Raw genomic sequence first — 15,992 nt, 5'->3', positions numbered from 1 at the left:
AGGCCAATGGGTTCTAACTCTAGCTGCATCCCCCTTCACCCAACACCTATGAGTGTGTGCATGCACACTCATATACACACATGCACACACTCATTGAAAGGCCAATGGGACAACACTATCGAAAGTCCATCACACTAAGACTCTGGCAGTGAATTGAGACCACATCCCGGACAAGAGACCTGAGGGAGCCACAGTCACAGGTCACAAGATGATGTGTTTAGGGCTAAAAGGGATTTTCAGGGTCACGTGGCCCAGTTTCCTGTTTTTACATTTGAGGAAACCGAGGCCCAAGTCAGTTAGGGGAGTTGGCCAAGGTCACACAGGTTAGTTATATGCTATCAAGCTGTTGCTTTTGACTATATGTTTAAATTCCAAATGACCTGAGAGTAGATTCATTAATTTTTTGTTGATTTTTCCTATCAAGAAGAACAATGACACGCAGCAACTGGTCCACCAATGTCTTTGATCACCACAAGAGTCATTAAAGAAGGAAATAAGTGAAAAGTCATGCATAGCCTCTCAGATCTGTGCTGCTGCTCAGTCATGGCCCACTCTTGGTGATGCCATTGGGGGTTCTCTTGGCAGAGATACTGGAGGGGTTTGCTATTTCCTTCTCCAGCTCATTTTGCAGATGAGGAAACTGAGGCAGACAGGGTGAAGTGACTTGCTCAGGGTCACACAGCTTATAAGTATCTAAGCCTGGATTTGAACTTGGGTCTTCCTGACTCCAGGCCCAGGGCTCTACCCAGTGTGCCATCCAGATGCCCCTACCTCTCAGGTCATAAAGTACAAATAAGACAAAGGATATGAGGAACTTTGCCAACATCTCCGTGAAGCTGCTACTACACACAAAACACTCTCTATATTTCATTCACTCATTTATAAACACTTACTAAAAGGCCTATGCTAACAGTTAGTGGACACACCAATTTTAGGTAAGATATTTCCTGCCCTAACGCTGTTTAGAAGGATTGATTCTTTAGCTATCTTTAAGTATTCAGAGGGAGCTCAGTGGTGTGGTGAAGAAACAGACCTTTGGATCTGAATTCAAATCCTGCCTCAGACGCTAGCTGTGTGACCCTGGGAAAGCCACTCAATGGCTGTGTGACTCAGTTTCCTATTCTGTAAAATGAGGATAATAATAATAATATGAAGATAAAATATTTGTAATGTTTTGTAAACCTTAAAGCACTATACAAATATTAGAGGCTACTATCATTATCCTCATCATTAATAGTAATAATAGCATTATTATTATTATCATTTAAGGGGGATTATGTATATTCTGCTTGTCCAGAGATGATAAAAGTAGGAACAACTTCAGAGAGGCAAATCTGGGGAGAAATCAGAGCCGTCTAAAAGTGGGATGGGGCGCCTCTTGAGAGGTTAGCCTTCACGGGGGTCTTCAAGCAAAGAAAGGATGGCCATGTTGGAGATCATTGGGTAACACATTCACAAACTGAAAGTACCTTAGAAGGCTTCCTGTCTATCCCCCTTTATTTTACAGAGGACAAAACTGAGGAAGATGAAGTTAAGTGCATTGCTCTGGTTTATACAGCTAAGGAACCTACAAGGTGGGGTTTGTACCCGGGCCTTCCTGACAATTCCAGAGCACTGTCTGCTACATCATACTTCTTCTTAAGGGTTAGGGAAAAACAAAACAAAATGAAAAAACAACCCACCTCTTTTCAGGGGTGGGCTGGACTGATTTCTAGGATCCCATAAAACTCTGACCTGCAATTGTACAACTCTAGCTAGTCCCTCTGATTTTGCCAAGGATGCCGCAACCTTGTAATTAAATAGAGAAGCCATTTAGGGTCTCCCCTCCCTCTCCCCCACTCGAATTATCAAACCATGGCATTGTTCACTAAGAAGATATCATCAGCTGAGTGATGGAAATTGTCCATTCTTCCCAGAAGACTGATAGAGCCTGTTTCCCCCTGCCTGCCTCTTTTTTTCTGTGTCAGTCACACATCTAGGCTGCTATTCACACTTCATTCACAATTCCTCTGTACCCATAATCTCTGTTATTTTTGTGTCGACTGCTCATGCCTCATTAGTCATGTTTGACACCTGCACCTAATACCTTTTCACTAGCAACGCAGGACAGCTTTTGACAAGAAGAGATATTTTCCCGAATTGCTTCAGCAGAGGTCTTCAAGTGTGCAGTGAAGGTATTATATGGGGTTAATGTGATTTCCCCCCCTATTCAATAAAATTTACATCTCATTTTACCTATTCATTAAAACTAACATCTCTCCCTGTCAAATATATAACTCAACCTGGTTTCCCTTTTCAGAATGAGCTTTTGGCTATTGTGTGTTAGAAGAGGGGGAGACAGCACAGAAACTAACACATTCTGTAAAGTGTGAATTTCTCACCGGAGGTGTTAAGTGAGGAAGCAGCTTGGGGAGAGCATGTGCATGGGATCTCCAGGCAGAGGACTGGGTTCAAATCCCACTTCTGACACCACATATGGAACCTTGATCAGCTCACAGCTCATCCATAGCCCTTAGTTTATCCAGTTGTAAAATGAGGGGCTGCTTAAGATGATCTTGGAGGTGCCTTCCAGGCCCCTATCTATGACCCATGGAGGACTCAAAGGGACTATTTTTCAGGTGGGCAGATGATGAATATCTAAGTGATGCTAACTATACAAATGAGTGAATAGATAGATAGATAGATAAATGAACAAATAAATAAATACATAAAAAAAACCCTCCCTCAATTCAAGGACTTTAGAAACAATCACATTGTGATAAGGACCTAAGTTAAAACCAAATGTAAGCTTCTTAAGGGCCTGACCTATTCCATCTTTGGTAATGGATCCCGAGAGGCTAACACAGTACTTGGCACAATCAACCAAAAGGCATTTATTAATCATCTATTGGGGGCTAGGTACTTTTAGCCATTAGGGATACAAAGGTAAAAATAAACCAGCCTCTACCTTCAAAGAACTCCCCAATCATCTATTACGGCATCTTATCAAATACTTAATAAATGCTTGTTTTGTTGAACTGAATAAACTCAATGAAACTATTATATGCATGTACATATGAGTATGTATATTATGTATATATGCATATCCATACACATGTAGGGACACACATAAAATTCCCGCCTGCTAATTCGATAAAAAGTGAATCATGTTTATTATTTTTAAAAACACATTTATAAACTCTTTTCTTCCCTAATACAATAAAATCAACTTGTATTTTTCTTAAACATACTGTTGATACATGAATTTTTCTCCCTGCCTCAGCCAGCTCCACACGCCAGTCTGTAAAAAGGCATACCAATACCAAAGTAGCCCAACCTGCCTGGACACGGGAGGGGGGAACCAACCCTTTGCTTAGGAAATATAAGAGCAGCTGTTCAGTATCACACACACACAAAAAAGAGTTTATAAACCCCTGCTGACACCAGGGTCTCATGGAAGGGAGAGGCCAACTTATATTAGAGCTAGGCTGATCTTCATCAGAACCCATGCCCTCAGTGTTTCTACCAATATTACACAAAGGTTCTGCTAAACAACCAGCATGGTCCATTAGTGGAGTAGTGGCCTTGGAGTCAGTAAGACCTAGGTTCAAATCCAAACTCTGACACAGGTTGCATGACCTTGTATATGCCACTTAACCACTCTGTACCTCAATTTCCACATCTGTTAAATGGGGAAGTTCCAATCTTGCAGGATTGTCATATCCTCAAAGAAGATAGTGTATATACAGAGTTTTGTAAGCTTGAAAAACGCTACATGTTAATTATTTTAACTAGTATCAATACTTGGCTTTGATTCCCAGTGATCCCTCTTCCCCAAGTTGCCAGTCCCTCCCTCCAATAGGAAACTAGCTTGTAGTATTGACTTGTATGCATTATCTACTTAAGATGTGTATGTGTTTCTTTCTCTTGATAGAAAGGAAGCTCCTTGAGGTCAGGGATAGTTCATTTCTTTTTTGTCTTTGCATCTCTGGCATAGTGCTGTTACACAGCAAGCCTTTAATTATGCATATTGATTATCTGACTGCAAGACATTTTGCTAAGTCATAAAAGGGGGGGGGGTCATAGATCATAAGGTCCCTGAAAGCAGGGGCTATCTCATTTTATCTGCACCATGGCTGGAACACGATACGGGCTTTACACACACTTGCTAAATTATTAATTTTCTGAGGGAGGGGAAGAAAAAGATTGGCTGCATAAACTCCTCCAAAATCTCACAGCTTGCCTACGACTGACAAGTACAGCCCACAATAATGTAAAATAATCCACAGTCATCTAGCATTACATGGTAGAGCTTTTCTTTAATGAAGCATTCTTTATGAACTGGGCCTCCATTGGGAATATAATTTTTTTAAAGAAAGAAAGATTATAGAAATAAGAAACAGGGAGGATACCCAAGCCTTCCCACTCCAGATTCAGGGCTCTTTCCATTAAACCTTACTGCATCATCAAGAAAAACCATATGGCACGTTAGAATAAAAATCTGTCATAAAAAGTCTACAGACTGGGACTCAGGTCATGAGCGACCTCACAAAAATCACTCCCCACTCCAAGCCTCAGTTTCCTCATTTGGGAAATGGCTGCAATAATATTTGTACAACTTTCCACACGAGGTTTTTGTGGGCAAATTGCTGAAGTACTCCCCTACAACATGAGTTAACGGTTATGAGGTCTATGAACGAACTTGAGAAAACAGAGTTTCATAATGAGCAATAATTATTCCAATATATAAAAATGTCTTTAGATAGAGAACAACACATTACATTTATTACTTGCATCATTAAATAATATTTCACTTTAAATGTGATCCAGTCAGACAGGGGCCGTCTCTTCATGGTTTACTAATTTAAAAACGATGCTGCGGAGGGTGTCCAGTGGAGACCTGTGGTGAGATGCCTTTGGTCCCTTCTCCATCTTCAACCTCTTCTTAATTTTCCTGGCTTTCTTTTAAGACTCAGTTCAAAAGCTACCTTTTGCAGGAGGCCCTTCTTCCCTGCTCCTACCAGGGGCTAGTTTCTTTCCTTCCAAGATTTCCTAGTCATATTCACATTGTCTCTTCTAGTTAGAAGGTAAGATCCTTGAGGGCAGGGATTATTTTTCCTTTTTCTTTATAGTCCCAGGACTTAGTACAGGGTTTTTGGTTCATAGTAGCTATTTAATAGGGGCAGCTTGAGTCAGGAAGACTTCTTCCTGAATTCAAATCCAGCCTCAGCCACTTAAGCTGTGTGACCCTGGGCAAGTCATTTAACCCTGTACGCCTCAGTATATTGAAATGACAAACTACTACAGAAAACTCTAAATGGGGTCATAGGGAGTCAGACATAACTCAGCAGCAATACTTAATGAATGTCCATAAAGTTCTTTTTTTTTTTTTTGCCTTTTTTGGAGGGAAATTGGGGTTAAGTAATGTGCCCAAGGTTACTCGGCTAGTTTTTTTTTGTGTGGGTGTTAAGTGTCTGCGGCTGGAACCAAACTCCGGTCCTCCTGACTCTGAGGCTGGCGCTTTTACTCACTGCGCCACCTAGCCGCCCCTAGAATATAAAGTTCTTGAGAAGAGTGAGTGCTATAATCTGTATCCATATCCTTGGTGTTTCTAGTCCAGTGACTGACATATGGCAAACACCTAATGCATCTTTGTTGATTGACTGATTAGTCATAGATTTAAATCTGGGAAGGAGCTGAAAGGTCATCTAGTCCCATGACCTCATTCTGCATGTCAGGACTCAGTCTACCTTCACTACCTTCTCATCCCAGAATCTAAGAGGTGGGAGGGACCTGAGTGCCCATCGAAGCCATAAAATGCCTGACAAGTGACTGCCCTTCTACAGAAAGGCTTTCCTGATTAATCCACTGCCCCCCCAAGTTCCTAGTACCCTTGGTCCCCAAATTACTTTGTATTTACCTTGCATATATTTAAAAATGAGTGTGAATGTGACTCTCCAATAGGATGCAAGGCCCCTGAGGGCAGGGAGTGTTTCATCTTTCTCTGTATCCCTAGCACTTAGCATGGTCCTTGGTATACAGTAGGTGGTTAATCAATGCTTCTCTACTGGGGAGCAGAAAAAAGCCACATGATCATAGATCTAGAGTTGGAAAAAAAAATCTGTGGGAGGTACTTTGGCTCCATTGGTTAAGTGATCTGCCCAAAGTCATATAAGTAAGTCAAAGAACCCAGGTCCTTGAATTCCAAATCAGTGCTTTTTTCTATCTTACCCGTCTCCCCAGAAGTGAACTGACTTGTTCACAGACACAAGTAGGAGGCATGAGATCCAAATGAAGGTTGCCCTGCTCCAAAACCAGCTTCCCTCCCACCATGGCATCTTTATAATTTTCTTGGATCTGGGGCTTAAATGGCACAGGGAGACTCTGGTCCAATTCTTAGAGTTGCTTGAGGCACTGACAAGTGATTTTCTCAGGGTCACACACCCAGTGAGCACATCTCCTTGTTTTTATGGAAGCCACATTCTTACAAGAGAGGCAACTATTGGAAAGGTGGCCATTAAATAAGGACCTGGGATAGACACAGCTAGAGGAAAGACAGAGAGGGAACCCCTCCTGAAATGATGAGAAGCAATGGTGACTGGAAGCCTTTGATGATAAAAATCTGCTGGATCCTTTTGTCATCTGGACCTATCTCTAAAGGAGATGCCCCGCTGAGGAAGGCCTGAGGCATGGGCAAGTTCTACCAAGAGCAGTCAGAATACAGCAGAGGATACAGCATGGCCAACCATCTTCCATGGCCTGCTGCAGTGTACTGTGGTGTGTCCATAAGTCAACCCCTTCTTGCCTTGGCTGCGTAAACAGCACTTCAAGGTTTGAGTCAGACTACAGCTTTTATATATAGAAAGGAAAGAGAGAAAAAGTAGAACATGGCAAGAAATAAACAAAAGAACAGAATAAAGCCTATTACTTTTGACCTGGAAGATGGAGGTATTCTAATGGCTGGATGTTTACGCTATCTTTTTCTGTCCTTTTAAGAATGTGGTCTAGTGGCCCCCTAGGGTCTGTCCCTCATTTGTCTGACCTGGACAAAACCAGAAAAAAAACCTGAGGTTAAAGAATAAGGGCCAAGAAAAAGAATCTAAGATGAAAAAAAAGTGATGAAAATTGTGATTGCAGCTAGAAGGGGCAACCGTTTGCATTCTGAACCGGGGCAGGTGGCCATGGAAGGCAGTGGAAGAAAACATTTGGGAATCGCTGTCCTGGAGAGATCTCCCAGTCTTGACCACAGGAATGGGGAATGAGTGACTGAACTAAGACACTTGGCGCTATTTAAACTGTTACAATTTTCCCCACAAATAAAACTGAGTCCAGGACAGACGGGAGAAGCAGAGGAGGGTGATATCTTGTATATTTAATAGAATTTGTTGATTCTTGGGCTAGAAGGAATCCGAGACTTCATCTAGGTTATTTCTTTACAGGATGAATGACACATTTACAAGACACAAGGCTCCCCCCTTCCCCCTCCACTCCCCCTCTTTCACCTCTTAGACAGAGGGCTGTCTATTCGATCCTCCATTTTGTACCTGGAGTTTATAAAAGTAAACGCCAAGCATTGCCCTGGGTACTTGCATTTCTTGGCCAAAGCTAATATCCAAAGGGCAGGGTAGAGAAACTTGACAACGATCCCAGCTTCCCACAAAAATCCCCTTCATCCCTCCATGGAACAGGGAAGACAACTTGTTATGACTGAGTAGGAGGCCGTACGTGCTGTTTCCTAGGTCTCTCCATCTCTGAAAGCATTAGATGTGGCTACGATTTGAAGACTTCTCCTCAATCCACAGTCCTCACTCACGGCTTGTCTTCCCCACCTACTGGGGGTTAACCAGGCCACCCTCCCACATTCTCACTGCCTTCCTTTTCCCAAGGTCTTTTTTTTTTTTTTTTGAGGCAGAGGGGAGATGCTGATTCAGTTCAGTACAACTCTCATACAAAAAAAAAAAATCAGTGATAGCAGCAGCCTACTGTATGAGTGAAGAGGGCCTCACGGTGCCAGAAAATCTCACTCTCTACCTTAGAATGCTGGATCATCTAGTCCTGGGAATGTCAAACTTTTGAGTCTCAGGACCTAGTTACATTCTTAAAAAGTATTAAGAAGCCCAAAGAGCTTTTGTTGATGTGGCTTCTATCTAGTGCATTTCCCATATTAGAATTTAGAACTTATTATTATTAAAATACAACAGTTTTGAAAGCAGACTCCCTAAAAGAGTCTCAGACCACACTCTGAGAACTGCTGACCCCTGAGAACTCTCACTTTACAGATGAGGAAACGGAGGCCCCCCAAGTTGAAGAGACATGTCCAAGGTTATACAGTGGCAAGAAGCAGGACCAGTGTTGGAGTCCAGGTCCCTGGGTGGAATGTTCTTCCATCATCCCTCTGGCAGTGAGTGGCCTTCCTCACACCTGACCCTCCCCACTGCGCCCCACTGCCTGGCTGATCTGGGGCACAATGACAAAAGGCACTTTGCAGAGGGATTGGTTCTGTAGGGCAAGAGTCACCAGCTGGAAGCTGGCCTTCCCCCAGTTCTGTTTCCTTCCAGAACACTTCTCAAAATCTGCTCTCATCATCTCAACGAGCTCTGCAGATACCATTTCACTTCCTCCGTTTTATTTTTAATCACTCCTTAAGGGGCAGAGGGCAACGAGAAAGAGTTGGCAGGCCCGAGGCCTGAGGTGTGGGCCAGCTCTTTTCACTCTTGGGGACTACCTCGTTTTCATGAGATTCCAAGGCCCTCCAACTGGGGCCTCCAAAACCTGAGCTCAAGGAGGGACCATTTTACAGCTTGGCACTTTGGTTAAATGTCTGCTTCTCCCTTCTCCTCCTCTTCCTCTTCTGCAGGTCTAATCTGAATCCTGGCTCTCCCCACCTTTAACACATGGCTCCCCAACGGTGCAGGCAAATTCATTCTCCTTTTCACCATGGCTAGCTTCCATGGCAGCCGAAAATCTAACAAAGCCCCTGCGTTACCTTGGCAGTCATGATTTACAACTGCATTTAGCTGAATCTAATCAGAAGTGTGACTACTCCCCTCCTATCTGGCACACATCACCGGGGCTCTAATTATTCACACATTTTGGCAAGCATTCTGGTGTTCCCCTACCAAGCCCCTAATCCCAGCAGATCAGTTAAAATAAATGAAAGAGAGAATCAAAAGCCACTTTAAAAATTCAACTGTTCTCCAAATGAGTTTGAACAGGCTCCAGGACACTCGCGGTTGCAGCTGACTGGCATTTAAAAATATAAGGGCCCTTTCTTTCCTCCCCTTGGTCCCACCGCCTCCCTGGGAGAGAAGAGCACACACTCTCCCTATTATGAGAACCGCTAGGTTTACAGGCCTCTGGCAGATTCGAAATGGTCCACATTGACCAGGAAGAAGGCACCATTGGTATCCTTGGGAAAATCCACATCAAAGTCCTCTTTTGACCACACAGGTAACCTATTACCAACACTGGTCAGCCTGACCATTCCAACATCCTGAAGGCACCATTCAGAGAGATCTCCCAAGTACAGGAACTTGTTAGGACAAAATGAAGTCCAAATACCAACATGACACCCAGATTATGGAGAAAAGTGTTCACACAGACCCATGGTGGGGCACTGGGGGGGGCAGGTTTCTGTGGTGGCTGTTACTGTTTTAAAATGATACCTGGCATTCTCTGGTCTTACACTGATCATTTGATAGTGGTGGTTCTTAAGCTAAGATCCATGAACTTGTTTTCAAAAAAGATTCCGATGATAGCATTTCAATAGAATTGATTTCCTTTGTAATCCTATCCATTTCATTTTATGCACTTAAAAGTCGTATTTTTAGAAGGGGTCTATAGATTTCATTAGACTGCTACAGGAAGGAAAAAAAGAACGCTGTTTTAAAGAATTTTGTGCTAATGGATACAATGTTGGACAGGGGCATCTAACTCAATACCTTCCTTTTACCACGAAGGAAAATGAGGAGGGTTTGTTCAGGGTTACTCAGACAGCACAGTAACAGCATCCCTGAGCACCCCGCTGTAAGTCTGTGCCAACACTTTTCTCCATAATTCAGGTGTAAGGGCAGGGGTTTCATTTTGTCTTAGTGACGTCCTGCATTCTGGGCACTGGAATGATCACTGGCATTGGTAATAGGGTCCCTGTGTGGACTTTCCTGAGGATAATGATGGTGCCTTCTCCCTTGTCAGTGGAACCCATGCAAACCCACCAGAGGCCCACATCCTAAGCCAGAGTGCAGATACGAACCTAGCTTCTCAGATGTTCAGCGTAACACTCTTTCCAGACACCATGCTATGATTTCTCTGAACCCCGTTTCCTTATCAGTCCGATAGGGATAATTGTATCCACCTCATTTCTCTTCCTGACTCTCTCTCCTCCCCTCCTCCCCATGTTGCGAAGATCCAATGAGATGAGATATGTGAAAGTGTTAAAAGGGTGAAAGAATCACCCGAGGATAAAGGGATACAGGGTAATTGGATGTGTTCTTTTATTCCTTCATGGGATCACAGGGTCATAGAAGAAAAAAAAACGACTTCCCACCACCACACAAGGCACCTCCTAGGCATTACGACAAGAACATGTGGCCAGATGTTCAACCTGCACAAGTAGGTGGAAGACGGTAACATTTCTCCTTTCTCTTCCCTTCCCAACACTGTTGGATACTGTTATAGGTAGGTGGGGGAGCCCGATGGGATTTCACACCTGCCATAGATCAGCATTTTCAGGAGGGGAAAAAGGACAGCAGTTTTGGTGAATTTTCTTTGCTAAACATCTGGGTTTTTTTCCCCAGCTGGGCCACCCTCCCCACACTCACCAGCTGGTCCCCATGCCATTATCAATCCTTGCACAAAACCAATCAAGGTCTGCAGAGTACTGACGTTAAGCATTCTGTTAGGAGAGGTGGCCCCTGCCCTCCAGGAGTTTATAGTCCAGAAAGGGAGTTGGCTCCCAATAGAAGCAGTAGGCCAAGCGCCAAGTGAGAGATGTTAGGTGGGAAAAGGAGAGAAGAGAGTGGGGGTGGAGTGGGCAAGGAAGATGGGCTACCCGTCAGCCACCAATGGATAGAAAGGACACATGTTTATAATCACAAGGCAAACAGGCCAGACTAGGAAGAGAGGTCTGAGTCTTCATATCTGGGTTCCCCGAACCCTGGACTCTCTAAGCCATATTTTAGCTGGCCCAAGCTTTATTATTTAAGACAGGAGGTGGGGGTCTTGGCAGAGTGAGGTGGGGGGTGGGAAAAAGGGAGGAAATCCTAATGCTTTTAAAATATGACCAAGATGTTTTTCAAATGGTCATTCATAAGAGAAAAAAGCTGTTTGCTAAGTTCCTCCCAGGTGCTCTGGGTAACTGAGATACCTTTGTTACCTGAGTCGGCAGGGTACCAAGGAAAACATCACCAGGACCTGTCTATTTATATAAAATACTCCAGCCATTTATTCGTCTTTACGTTTTGGGGGTAGTGGCAATGTGGCCAGGAGATGTTGATGTTACACGCATGTGAAATAACATGGTAGAAATCTGCTTTTAAAAAGTATTTTTCTGAGGTGTCACCATGGAAACTGGCCAACATAATCTCTACACCTAACTCTGGGGGAAAGGAATAACTGACTGAAGAGGGGAAAATCAAAACACAGAAAACTCTCATAAACTCCGGTGTGTGCTGAAAACTTTAACGAGAAGCATTTTCCTGCTGCTTTGGCCTGGAAGGCCAACTGTTGCCATGGCAGTTTTGAACTTTCTTTGATTTTCCAAAGGGAAGGAAAAAAAAGAAAAAGAAAAATCCAATTGGGAAGTTTAGTGGAGTTACTGCTAAGGTATAAATCACTTGGATGTCTAAAACAGCTTCGGCTCATTCTAGAAGTCAAGTGAACTCCCGATAGGGGCCCGAGAAAGAGCAAGAACAGAGATATGGGGGAAGGAGAGGGGAGAATTAAAGGAGAGAGGAAACAAGTCAGAAAAAAGAAAACAAGAAAACATAGAGGAACAGGGAAGATCCCAGTGTCCAGTTTCCCCTCCATACCCCCAAATGGGCTCTTTGCAAGATGGAGCTTTTCAGGCAGTCTCAATTTAAGGCATGCCATGCCTTTACAAATCCTGTCCTACTAAGGTGATAGTCTTATTAGCAGTATTAGTGCTATTTTAAAAATTCAGACCTAGATTCCAGGTAGGACTGCTTGTGGTTTAAAAGGCCATCCCTTTTAGGGTTTTCTCTCTCCACTCTCAACCCAAGTGTTCCTTATGGAGTGACCATACTGGTCGTGGATTATCTCCATCTCCATGGGGGCACCATTTGACTCAAGACGTAGTTGGACAGAGTGGAGTCAGGAAGACCTGAGTTCAAACCCTGCCCCCAGACACTCACTAGCTGTGTTTCTGGGTAAGACACTTAATCTCTCTCATTCTCAATTTTCTTATCTGTAAAACGGGGATAACAGCAGCACCCATCTCACGTGACTTGTCAGAAACTGATGAGAACTGTTAGCACATAAAGTGCTAAATGAATGTTAGTGATCTGGGAGGTGGAGCTCCTTGAAGGCAGGGTCCCCTTTTTGCTGTGTTTTGAACCTCCAAAGCTTTGCACAGTGCTTGGCACACAGTAGGTCATAAAACCAAACAACCCACCTTTTTTTGATGGACTGATTCTGAGTCTCTTGTCTCTGACTTAATGACAAAGTCCATTACAGATTAAATTGTCTTTTCCATTCTCTGCTGTAAATGGTAACTTAGTATTTTCTATATATTAAACACCCTCAACTCCTTCCTTCGAGGATTTCTGGAAGTCATCTTTTCTCCTTATACTTTTTTGTTTCTCCCTCCCCTCCCTTCTTCCTCTCTTCTTCTTTCTGTTTCTTCTTCCTCTATCCACCCTCTTCCCCCCCTTGCCTCTCTAGATTCTATTTGCTGGATTAAAAACAAAACAAGTCTGGCACTATGTCTGACTCAAAAGACATCAAAAACCTAAATAGAGATCTCACTCTCTCTCTCTGTCTCTCACTCTCTCTGTCTCTGTCTCTGTCTGTCTGTCTGTCTCTCACACACACACCCTACCACCACCACCACAAACTGAAAATTATGCATTTATTGTCTTACATTAAATTTTTGAAAATACACCCCCCTCAGGGATGAGTAGGCCTGTTTGGGCAAAACATTTCTTTAGAAATAAACATTAATAATAATAAAAAGTCAAGATGAGATATGGTTATTTTTCGTATTTTGTCGTTCTTCAAGTATTTCCATGTGACCTAATTCATGAGAACAATAATGAGTAAATCCTGGGGAGGAAAAGAGTAGCTCCCTGAAGAAAAATTCTTTTTCTTCTTCCCTTCCCCAAGAAATGTTCTCTCTCTGCCCATAAATGAAGTCCAATAACTTGGTTCAAAATCACAAAGGAATATCAGGGGAACTCAGGAAGCCGTGTGTCCAGCCACTCCCGGCAACTGTTATGGGACCTCTGATGGTTCCATCCTGCAAAACTGTCCATCACATAGTAATATCATAGAACCTGAAAAGGAAGGGGCCTCGTAGACTTTCTAGTTGCTTTACAGTTGAGGAAACTGAGGCCTGAAGAGGTTAAATGCTTCAAGATACATAAGATTTACAGCAGAAAGGGATCTCAGAGGTCATCTATTCCCAAACCTTCATTTTGTAGGTGAGGGAACGGAGGCTCAGACAGACCAAATGATTTGTCTAAGACCACACAGGCAAATGCTCAAAATGTGTCTATCACATGGAAAGTGCTTCTTAAATACTAACTGAGTGATTAAAGCAAGTAGCAGACCCAGAATTTGAACCCAGGCCCTGTGTCTCCAATGGCATGACTCCTACAGCACCTTTGTGCTTCTTTCCTTTTGGTTCTATTACCTAAGTGTCCAGAGTTTTCATTAAAGGTGTTGGGGCTCAGGGATGGAACTTCCCTTCTTTTCAGCAGGTAGCCATCCCTGGGAGAGCTATAAAGTATGAAAAGCAGAGCAGGGGGCAGTACCATTCCTGGTAAGGACAAGGAAATGTTATTTTTTTTGTTCTGTTCAGTTTCATGTTCCAAAGGAAAAAAATACAAAAAGACATGTAGTATGTGGAAAAGAAAGGGGGGTATGGTGGAAGGAGGGCTTGCAAAACACTCTGAATAAAAATGCGTAAGTTATTATAATTTATTCATTAGATGCAGAAAGAGAGAGCAACACCCCCCTAAGCAGCACCCAGCTGAAGGATAAACTTCCAGTGCAGTTGAATGGAATTGGAGCGGGTCTCCGAGTGCTCTGTGTCGGCCTAGGGCGGCGGCTCTCAAACTTCTTGGTCTGCAGACCCTTGACATGCTTCAAAATGACTGAGGACCCCCTCGCAGAGAAGTGCTGCTTATATGGGTAACCTCTATCAACATTTACCATCTTAGAAATTAAGACGTGTTAGTATTATTGCAAAAACGGTGATGACCACAAGGGCCTCCTGAAGGGTCTCAGAGATGGCCAGGTGTCTTTGGACTCTGCAATGGGAACCACTATTTTAGAAGAGGCCAAAGTCTTCTTTGGACCAAAACAGGACAAGAGTCCTATGGGACTTATTAGTGGCTCCCCATACTTTTTATTCCATAGCAGAGTAGTGGAATATTAGGAGTCGGCAGACCTGGGTTCTAATCCCTGATTAGCCTAGATGTGGGGACAAAGTCTTGTGTTTGTCTCTTATACCTTACTTTCTCATCTGCAAAATGAGAATAGCATTAGCCAAAGTACCTATCTTTCTTTGTTTTTGCTTTTTTGAGGGGGGAAGGAAGGGCAGTTGGGGTTAAGTGACTTGCCCAAGGTCACACGGCTATTAAGTGTTAAGTGTCTGAGGCCGAATCTGAACTCAGGTTCTCCTGATGCACCACCTAGCCACCCCAAAGTACCTATCTTTCAAAGTTACTGTGAGGAGAAAATGTAATTTATATATATGTGTGTGTGACCATGTACGCATGTATATGTATACACATATATCCACGTACACATTATATATGCATATATGCACACATAAACATATATGAAAGCATTCCAAAAAGAAGTGTTATCAATCAATATACATTTAGTAGGTGCTGGCCACATGTCAGGAATTATACAAAGGTAACGGGGATTAAAAGAAAAGAAGTCCAACAGCCAATGCCTTCAAGGAACTTACATCCATCTTACTAATAACCAATCAATCATCATTTATTCAGTTCTTACCATGTGGCACATACTGGGTTAAGTGGTGGGAACTACAAGAAAAACACCAGCCAGTCCTTTCCTTCAGAAAACTGGCATTCTATTAGTCAATCAACTGAAAAAGCATTTATTAGGCATCCCTTATGTGCCAGACACTGGGTATCCAAAGAAAAATAAAGAACAGTCCTTCCCCTTAAGGAGCTCCCATTCTAATAATGGAGAAGACAATCTGACTTTTGTAAGGCAATTTAGGGTGGGAGGGCACCAGCAGCTGAGGGGACCAGCAATGGCTTCACGTATAAAGTGGCCAACGTCATCCCACTTCTGGACAGACCTTGTTGCCTCCACCCTTCTGTCTGCTGCCATGCTCCATTCTTCACCCTCAGAACACATCCAAGCAAAACGTATACAATACAGGTAAGGCCAAGGGCACCCAAGGACACCGGAGGCCAATAAAGATGGGCAGGATCCTTGTGGGTTGGCTTCACAGCCTTGTCCCACCCCCCATCACCACACCTGAACAACCTGCCTCTTCCATGAGTATTTCTACCTTCCTTTACTCTTTTCAAGGCTCAGCACAAATGTCATCTACAAAAAGTCTTTACTGATTCCTTATTGAATTGCCGTTCTGGCCCCAAAGTAGGCTTTACTTTACTATGTACCTATTTTGTATTTAGGTACCTATTGCATTTATGGATCTATTTTGTACTTATGTACCTAGTGTATTTAAGTATCTTTTTGTACTTGTGTACCTGTATATTTAAGTGGCTTTTTTGTACTTATGTACCTCTGTGTTTAAGTATCTTTTTGTACTTATGTACCTGTGTATT

General features: G+C 43.1%; 1 protein-coding gene and 1 long non-coding RNA gene across 8 annotated transcripts in view; both read right to left on the bottom strand.

Moving 5' to 3' along the window:
- AUTS2 (activator of transcription and developmental regulator AUTS2) overlaps nt 1-15,992 on the bottom strand; it is a 1,243,088-nt gene that overhangs the window by 323,870 nt on the left and 903,226 nt on the right. The window lies entirely within an intron of this gene.
- The window catches only part of LOC138162397 (uncharacterized), a 28,224-nt gene continuing 25,771 nt past the window's right edge, over nt 13,540-15,992 (bottom strand). Inside the window, exon 2 of the long non-coding RNA XR_011168624.1 lies at nt 13,540-15,983. This is a non-coding gene — a long non-coding RNA (uncharacterized lncRNA). The remainder of the gene's footprint in view (nt 15,984-15,992) is intronic.

Source organism: Petaurus breviceps, unplaced genomic scaffold, assembly GCF_028583685.1.
Source record: "Petaurus breviceps papuanus isolate PSGF00001 unplaced genomic scaffold, PetGlider_PUasm1.0 186, whole genome shotgun sequence".
In the NCBI taxonomy this organism is placed as follows: domain Eukaryota; kingdom Metazoa; phylum Chordata; class Mammalia; order Diprotodontia; family Petauridae; genus Petaurus; species Petaurus breviceps.
The sequence above is the reverse complement of the archived record's forward strand: the minus strand, read 5'-3'. Positions and strand labels throughout refer to the sequence as shown.